The sequence below is a fragment of the Anser anser genome (genome assembly GCF_964211835.1).
Source record: "Anser anser genome assembly, contig: HAP1_SCAFFOLD_87, whole genome shotgun sequence".
Lineage (NCBI taxonomy): Eukaryota > Metazoa > Chordata > Aves > Anseriformes > Anatidae > Anser > Anser anser.
In genome coordinates, this window is record NW_028153517.1 from 410,895 (window position 1) to 419,079 (window position 8,185).

An 8,185-nucleotide genomic window follows, 5' to 3' on the forward strand; every position below is an offset into this window, starting at 1 on the left:
CAGCCCCAAAGTGTTGCTTGTGCACAAGCAGCACACCACTGATAGCAGCAACTTTCCTGCTATGCCTCATCTATGTCAGAATGAGCTTTGAATAACTGATTTTTGGTTCAGCAGCCAAAGTGAATAATTTGAATATATTTCAGACTGTGAAAAAATCATTTAATTCACCAAATTCATTCCAATCATATGTTCAAAAAGCAAAGTAGGGACCTGAGTCACAGAATTGTCAGTAATGCTAATTACCCCTTATTTAAAAGTTCAGAGGTTAGTCTTAATCACTAAGCCATCCTCTTGAAGCTGTTACTCTGTGTAAAACATTCCAGTACCTACAGCAAATAAGCAAGTGAAAATAAATGCTCAACCTTCTCTTAGCAAGCAACCAATCAAGATAGCAGTTATGCAATGATATTTATGATGGGAATATTCTAAGCTAAATGCTACTGCATTAAATAGGTCTGGCCTTATAAAATATGTTAAGCCAAAGACTTTGGATGTGGCTCTTTATACTGAGAATACATCAGCTTGCTTCACTTAAACTCAAGCACAACTACTTCAATTTAGCCAATCCACCAAAACTGGTGGATCCTAATCCTAATCCTACTCCCTAATTATTATCTATCACCTCCTCAAAACAAGTTCTGAAATCAAACTTACCTCAGATGGTTCGCTGACTTCTGCGCCTCCCTGTATTGTATGAGCTAAGAGCTTCAGAAGATAGGGCTCTGCTTCTTCTGGTATGTTATCATCAATAATGGTCAGTGAAAGTGTGACCAGCATCTGTCCTTGATCAAAATGTATCTCCCCGGTCTCTGGAACAAGGTCTGCAGTCACAGGTGACAGATCACTGCTATTTCAAGTTATGACCCAGGTCACAGAAACATTTCCATGTGTTCCACCATTTCTTACGATCGTGATCCCTTCAAACCTGTGGTTTTGAATGAAAATAAAAATCTGTAACATGCAATTATAATTAATATCGGTTTACTTAGCTATCTGTTCCCTGGAAGATTTATACTGACTTCAGTGGAATCGATATTAACTGCTGCTACTGACATTTGAGTCAGGACTTAAAATTTGTGAAATCATACCACAGAAGTAGACTTTTCTCAGGTTGCTTATTCATGAGATAATATACATAAAGACATGAGTAATATATCTAAAGACATTAGTTAAAATTTATTTTGTTTACAGTAAGAAAGATACTGAGAAGAGGAAAGTTGGCATGTTTATATTTTTTCTCAGGAAAGATGTTAAATTTCAGAAAACTTTTTCTCAACTAAATTTCTACACTGTTTTATGGACTATATCAAAATACAATTGTCAGGCATGAGTGTTTAAATAATGATTTTATTTAAAATAAAGTGACTCAACTATTTGCCTATGCACTGAAATATAATTTATCAATATTTGTGATTATGGAAATGTCACGTTTCCTGTATCTGTGTATAAGAAAGAAAAAAAAAAAAGTGAATATTGAAGTGCTGGGCTCTACATACTAGAAATTGTTCATAAAATCATAGGTTGATACATTACCTCTTTCTCTGGGGATGAACCACCATCACTAGCTAGCAGTGGACATTTTTACTAAAACTGGCAATATTGTATAGATATTAGTTCTGCTTGTAAAGATTTGTGTGGAGATTTGTTTTTAATTTATCTGTAAAATTACATGTATTTAACTTTTTTGGAAGTCTATGGGTATTCAGTACTTCACAGAAGACACTCACCACCATTTTTTAACCAGAGACTGACTTTAAATACAGTATAGACAAAGATTTACTGGGAAAGGAAGCCTGAAATATATTTTCCACTTGTATGAATGGGTGTGTGGCCGCATCACAACTTCACTGATCCATCTTTTAGATTAAGGGTTTTTCAGTATTTTGATAATGTCATTAAATATTTACAGTTCTCATATATAGTTCATAAATATTAAAATACTTCTGCATAATTAGACATTTTCTCCCTTGAAAATTCTATATCGTTTATAATAATTACACAGTAGGTGATTTCTATATTAATTTTTCACTACTGATTTTATAATTACTGTCAGTGAAATCCTAAGGATGCTTTACAGTGCCAAACAAATCCCTTAACATGACGAGATACTGTTTGAAGATCTGTAGTACCTTGAAATTTGGTCTTCATCAATGATAACAGTTTGAGTAAACAGGATACTGTTGATTGAAAGCACTCCATAGGGTTTATCATTTGGTTGGATGGTGACGTGAACAACAGATGGATTAACCAAAACAGCATCTCCCTGTAACGTGTCCTTAAGGAGCATAATTTGGAAGGTCTCAGCAATTTCTGGTATGGCATCATCAAGGATCTTGAATTTCATATATACTTCATGAACTAGAGGTGTGAAGACAATAGTTGTATTTGGCTGAAGATCTAGGAAGTCTAAATTGAGCTGCGCATGTGCTGTTGAATTCCCAGTTATGATGGTGTAACTGACGGAGACTTCACATTCATCAGGTCCAATTAATTTTCCACTGTCATCCTTACCACGAATCACTTGAATTGTGAGCATTTCGACTTCCTCAGGCACCATGTAAGTGCTCTGAGCAAATCGCACAGGGCTGTCATTTTTCTTAATATTAATCTGAACAGAATTCCTTGTGGTGTTGATTTCAGCCCCTCCCTCCACACTCCTGAGATGAACAACAAACAATTCATCATTTTCAGGTATCTGGAAAAATAATAGTAGCAACAGGGTGTAAGTCCCATTTCAAATATATGCAGAACACTTACTTAGAAATATGTTATGTATATTTAGCAATAAAGGGAAATAATACAAACATTACAACCCTTTTCACATTAAAATAAACAGGCAAAAAGAAACTCGCTTGCAACTTTGAAAATCCCTTCTCAAAATTGAATGTTTCCATTTTCTAAGACATACTTCTATGCTATGGAAATATGAAAAAGTGGGAAAAGACAAAAAAAAAAAAAGGGCAAACAAAAACTAGGCAAGAATCAGATGAAGCTCTCTCTTTCCAACTAGAGAGTGTGAGGAGATCCAAACTCAACTTGTGGAAGTTGCTCTGCTTGGACACAAGTGTTCCTGACAGTTATTTAGTCTGACATCTTTATTTGCTGATGTTAACACCATTTTACATCTATGCATGCCTGAAAGAACAGAGGAACAACATATGAACACAACCTACCTTGGCCCTTTTGTTCCTATTCAACGGGAAAAAGAACAGTTCCTACTTTCAGACAGACTCACATTCCCAGCACAGCTTCAGTCACAGCTCTGAGAATGTGCTTGCTGATGCTTATCTATTAATTAGACTTTGGCATTTCTACATGTGGTTTGTTTAGAACTGCACTTTAGTTTTAGCTCTTTAGTCTCTAATAACTGATGCAGCAGACAAAAAAGAAGGGTTTATAAGCCTTGAATTGCAGAATTTAATATTTTTTACTTTATATTATTACATTTTATTCCCCAGTCTTGATAGGCTAAGTCTGTTTAACTGGAAAATATCATTATTTTATTAATACAGAGAGATTAGAAGGAAATATTTAAATATTACATAAGATCCTCACATCTCATTCTTGTTGTGGACTCTCAGAAAAAACAGTATTATTTGCTTCTGAGATAAATTCCACAACAAAATTGCTTATGTGTTACTAATGGCATTGCTTTGTTATAGGGCTGATGAATCCTTTCCATGTAGTTCTGTTTACTGAGCAAAAAAAGTTCAGAATTCCTTGTGGTCCAATATTTCTTCTCTTTTTACACATTTGTTAATTGGCCACCCTTAGATCCTGTTTCAGGGCACAAAGGGTATGCACGCCGCTGTCTTTGTAGCTGAGGCCAATTTTGTCCCTTGTTTGACTTGTGGCACTTAAACTTGCATAATATTATTGACTGATGCAGGTTGTTTGTTTTTTTTTCCAGCGTGAGATTTGCAAGCTCTCTGTCACCTCTCTCCTACACTACTATTTCCTATTTTATCTTATTAAAATTGATGTTAACTTACGCTTGTTTTAGTTCACTAGTTCATATACTGTCTTGCAGTACAAAAATACGCATTTGACAGTCAGAACGTACATGCCATTTTAGTTGCAGATAAAATCTTAGTATCCTACATAAATAAGGCATTGTGGAGCTTTCAATTACATCATGATTGACCAATAAATACATGAGTCAAACTTCGAATATAATAGTATAAATGATTTCCAGTGCTGCCTTGCCTCTTTAATTTTCTCTTAAAGTTGCAATTATACTTAAAAAGGAAACCTGCACAGGAAAAGTACTATAAATGCAGAGCTGTGGAAATCAGAACTGCAGTCCCCTACCTTCTGTAAGGCTGCACAATTCAGAAAAATACTTGTTTCATTGATTTCCCTAACTCAGATCCTAAAAGCTCAAATTAAGTTCTGACAGTAGTGTTACTGGATTCTTGTGAACTCTATCATCATCATCATCAATAAAGGTTTTTGTGCAAAATTCATCTTTCACATACACTTGTGAAAGACTTTCAAAGAGTGGAAAGACGTTGACTAGACACACCAAATACAGATCAAACTTTTAGAAACAGAAGTTTGAGAGCATTTCTCAGAATAAAAATAAATAAAATCACATCCTCCCAAGAGAAAAGACCCTAATAATTTATTTCTGTGTGTAAGTCACTGAAATATTACATTGAATTGGAAAGAGATGTTTCTACACTTCAGCACCCCAGGTTGGCACAGCCTCTTAACACTAGAGTATCAGTAGAAATGTGGAAGGACATTTTTTATAACTAAGAGTAAAAAGGAAACAAGCTGCTTTACAGTTCTGTGCTCACTTCTGAGACACACACCTTTCACCATTATTGTTTTCTTATGAATTTCTTACTAAGTTGTTTTGCATCATATATACTTATTTTGATGTCTCAGTTTTCCCTCTTAAGCTTATTATAAAGGAAAAGAAAAACACAAAAGAAAAGTGCAGGTAAGAAAAAAGGAAAATCACAAGTTGCAAATTAGAAGAATGTTTTGTTTACTCTGAGATAAAAAGAAAGCCTCACAACCTATGAGTTATGTTGTGGTTTTTTTTTGTTTTGGTTTGGTTTTTTTGTGTGTGTGTTGTTTTTTTTTTTCAATTGGCCAATCTGAAAACAGAAAAATGTTAATTATCACCTAGTATTCATGCTTTCCACAAGACTGCATGTTTGTTTCAGGAATCTCATCTATTTTTAGGATTTTTTCAAATATGTTTCTACCCTGAAACATATTTGAAAAAAAAAAACCACAAACAAACAACGACAAAAAATATTTTTGAATCTGCCTTTTCCCTGTGAATCTTCAATGTGTAATATTCTTTCTTTAGTGACAAAGATAACATGTCTGCTCAGCCAGGATATGCACATAAACTAAAACTATTCACTGATGAGAATTAAAGAGGGAGCTTGGAAAGAGTAAAAATAATAGACCAGAGAGCCAAAATTTAACATCACTTCATCAAATAGAACTGCTTTTAACCTTATTTAAGCCAAGCCTTTTTGTAACTTATTACTCTAAGTCTTTCCAGAACTTCAGTTAACCTTCTACGTATCAAAGCCTAAGATGAAGTCAGCTTGTTCCTACCTGATCATCAAGCACTGTTAAATTATAAATCAGCTTTGATCTCCCAGGTGTGAATGTAATATTTCCCTTAGCTGGACTTAGGTCTTCTTCAGCTGGGTTTGGACCATCTTTTATCTGCAAAGAATTGATTTGTCTGATGAGAAGTCTATAAAGCAGGAATACAAATCCAGTGCAAGTACAATAACCAATATGCAGTGTGACTTGCATAACAAATGACTATCTGTTCAGCCATCTCCAACTTACAACTTACATGAACATTCAGTTGTGAAAATCTGCTCTTTTCTGGCAGACAGTGTAAGTCAGAACAACCACTCTGAAGAAATCCCGTATTTCCAGAATAAGAGGAAGAAAACTACTTCCATATAGGCCTATGGGGACTCTTTAGTATATTCTGATGCATAACTGACTCTTTCATATTACAGAAAGGATATTCATGCAAATTCAGTTTGAATCAATAGTATTTCATAATAAATTCCAAGACAAAGTAATAGTACTTACTGGTTTTGTGTCCCTTCTATCTTAACTTGTGATATTAAAGATACTAAATTTAACAGTCAAACTCAAAATACTACAAAGCCTCTTAAAGGTCATATGGGATTTTTTGGTTTTAGAACATTTTGTAAATTATTTTTCAACATACATATATAATGATGTGAGACAGACCTAAGTAATTGTCCAGAGAGTAAGATTTACTGTACCTTAAAACAAACATATTTGCAAAAAATTGCACAGAGAATCATATTCAGTACTTTAACTATTCATGCTATATTTAGTATTAATAAAATCCAGTGCAAAGCTTTTCTGGTTTTGACAGGTCTAGACTAAAGCTTTGAGGTCTAGATTAAAGCCTTACCCTATAGGACCAGGCAACTAGTACAGAAATATCTATATGAAAGATTTTATATATAATTTTAAAGTAAATAATAGAGTCTGAGCTAGATAAGAAAAAGAAAGCAATGAAGTCAGTAATTGTATCACATTCAAATCACATATGTAAATAACAGGATAAGTATTCAACATGATTAATTATTTCAAAAGCTTCATTTGCAGGGGATTCAAGATAGAGATCAAGATACAGATGATTATAGATACAGAAATTCACCAAATCCTGAGCACTCACAGTTCAAAGTTGGGATAATCATTAAAGACTCACTTGAATATTTGTATGTAAAATAAATATTTTTTAAAAAAATTAAAAAAACTTAGATAAGACACTTCTTACATACTTAATATGCATTATTTTCCAGTAATACATACTGATGTTGCCTCACGTACCTTTCTAAATGACAGAATATACTCGGTTTTCTCTAGTACCTCTTAACGTTAAACAGTCAATTAAACAGTCAGATAATTACAGTATTTTCTATATGACGGTTAATATGAATCCCTTTTATGAAACAGATCTACCTAATGTAGATGTAGGTATTTTGTCCTTCTTCCCCTTTTGCAAACACTTCAATAAATTATGATTACAGCCTCTCAGTTTAATCCAACAGACTACTGTATGAAGTCTTTTGGATAAACTCACCTCAAAAGTTATGACGACCGTCCCATAGGTTCCCCTCTCTCTAATTAGAGTGAGCGGCACAAATTCATTTCTGCCCCTGGGCTCATTCACTGTGATTAAGGCAGACTAATGAGGAAGAAAAGGAACAGACAATCAGACACAGATCAAATATCACAGCAGAATGAAGAAACTGTTACCATAGAAATATCAAACTCCCACAGACAAGTTAATCCAATCCGCAAACCAGTCCACTGATGGCATACATTTCCTAGCAACCAATTAGTTCAGCTAATGAAAACCTTAAAAGATTTCAGATAAAAATGTATCACGTAATGCAATTTGTGTGTTTTTGTTGTTGTTGTTGTTTGTTTGTTTCTGTAAATGAACATAGTCAACATACACAAAGCACTGACATATCATCACTGGTATTTTTAGGAGCTCCTACACCCATTAAAAATAGGTTTTCACCATCATGAAGTCGTTTATTAGATAGCTAGCTATAAATGTACTCAGGACAATCATTTAGGTCACTGGTCACTTTTTTAGGCTATTGTAGGTAACAGATTTTGAAGATATCCACAAATCCCAGAAGCAGCTTGGCTTAGTACTGTGGCTCTAACATTTTCTTATGTTCTTATGTTTTTTCAGAGAAGTCCTATACAAAATTATATTGTCAGAATGCTGTCAATAAGGCATAGCTACTCGTTCTACTAATACAACCTCTGTATTATTGCAAATATCATCTGCTGGAGTAACAACAGCATCTTATCCCAGAGGGTGTTATAAAATGCATATATTATGACAATGTTCCCTCAGTAATTGGTAATTAACCCTACTGCAAGAAGCTGTGCCTGCTCTTCAGAGGAACAGGTTTATATTCAGAAGCTACTTCTTTGTTTACATGCTACATTTCAAAACTGAAATAACAGTAGCAATAAAAACAAACCAGATGTAAATTATACACTCAGGTAGAGAGTATTTATACATCCAAACAAGTCTGGAATTTTAACTGTTATAAATTTCCAATAGAAACAAAAATAATATGTCAGAAATACATGCTTATAGATTTACTTCCTTTCATTATCCTTTCAGAAA

At 34.0% G+C, this 8,185-nt stretch overlaps 1 pseudogene across 1 annotated transcript in view; it reads right to left on the bottom strand.

Moving 5' to 3' along the window:
* Window positions 1-6,295, bottom strand: part of LOC310892008 (adhesion G-protein coupled receptor V1-like) — a 71,522-nt pseudogene extending 65,227 nt beyond the window's left edge. Inside the window, exons 1-4 of the transcript in view lie at window positions 6,282-6,295; window positions 5,584-5,728; window positions 2,130-2,695; window positions 655-925 (exon numbers count right to left, since the gene is read on the bottom strand). The product of the transcript in view is annotated as an adhesion G-protein coupled receptor V1-like (transcript). The remainder of the gene's footprint in view (window positions 1-654; window positions 926-2,129; window positions 2,696-5,583; window positions 5,729-6,281) is intronic.
* Window positions 6,296-8,185: the final 1,890 nt, after the last annotated feature.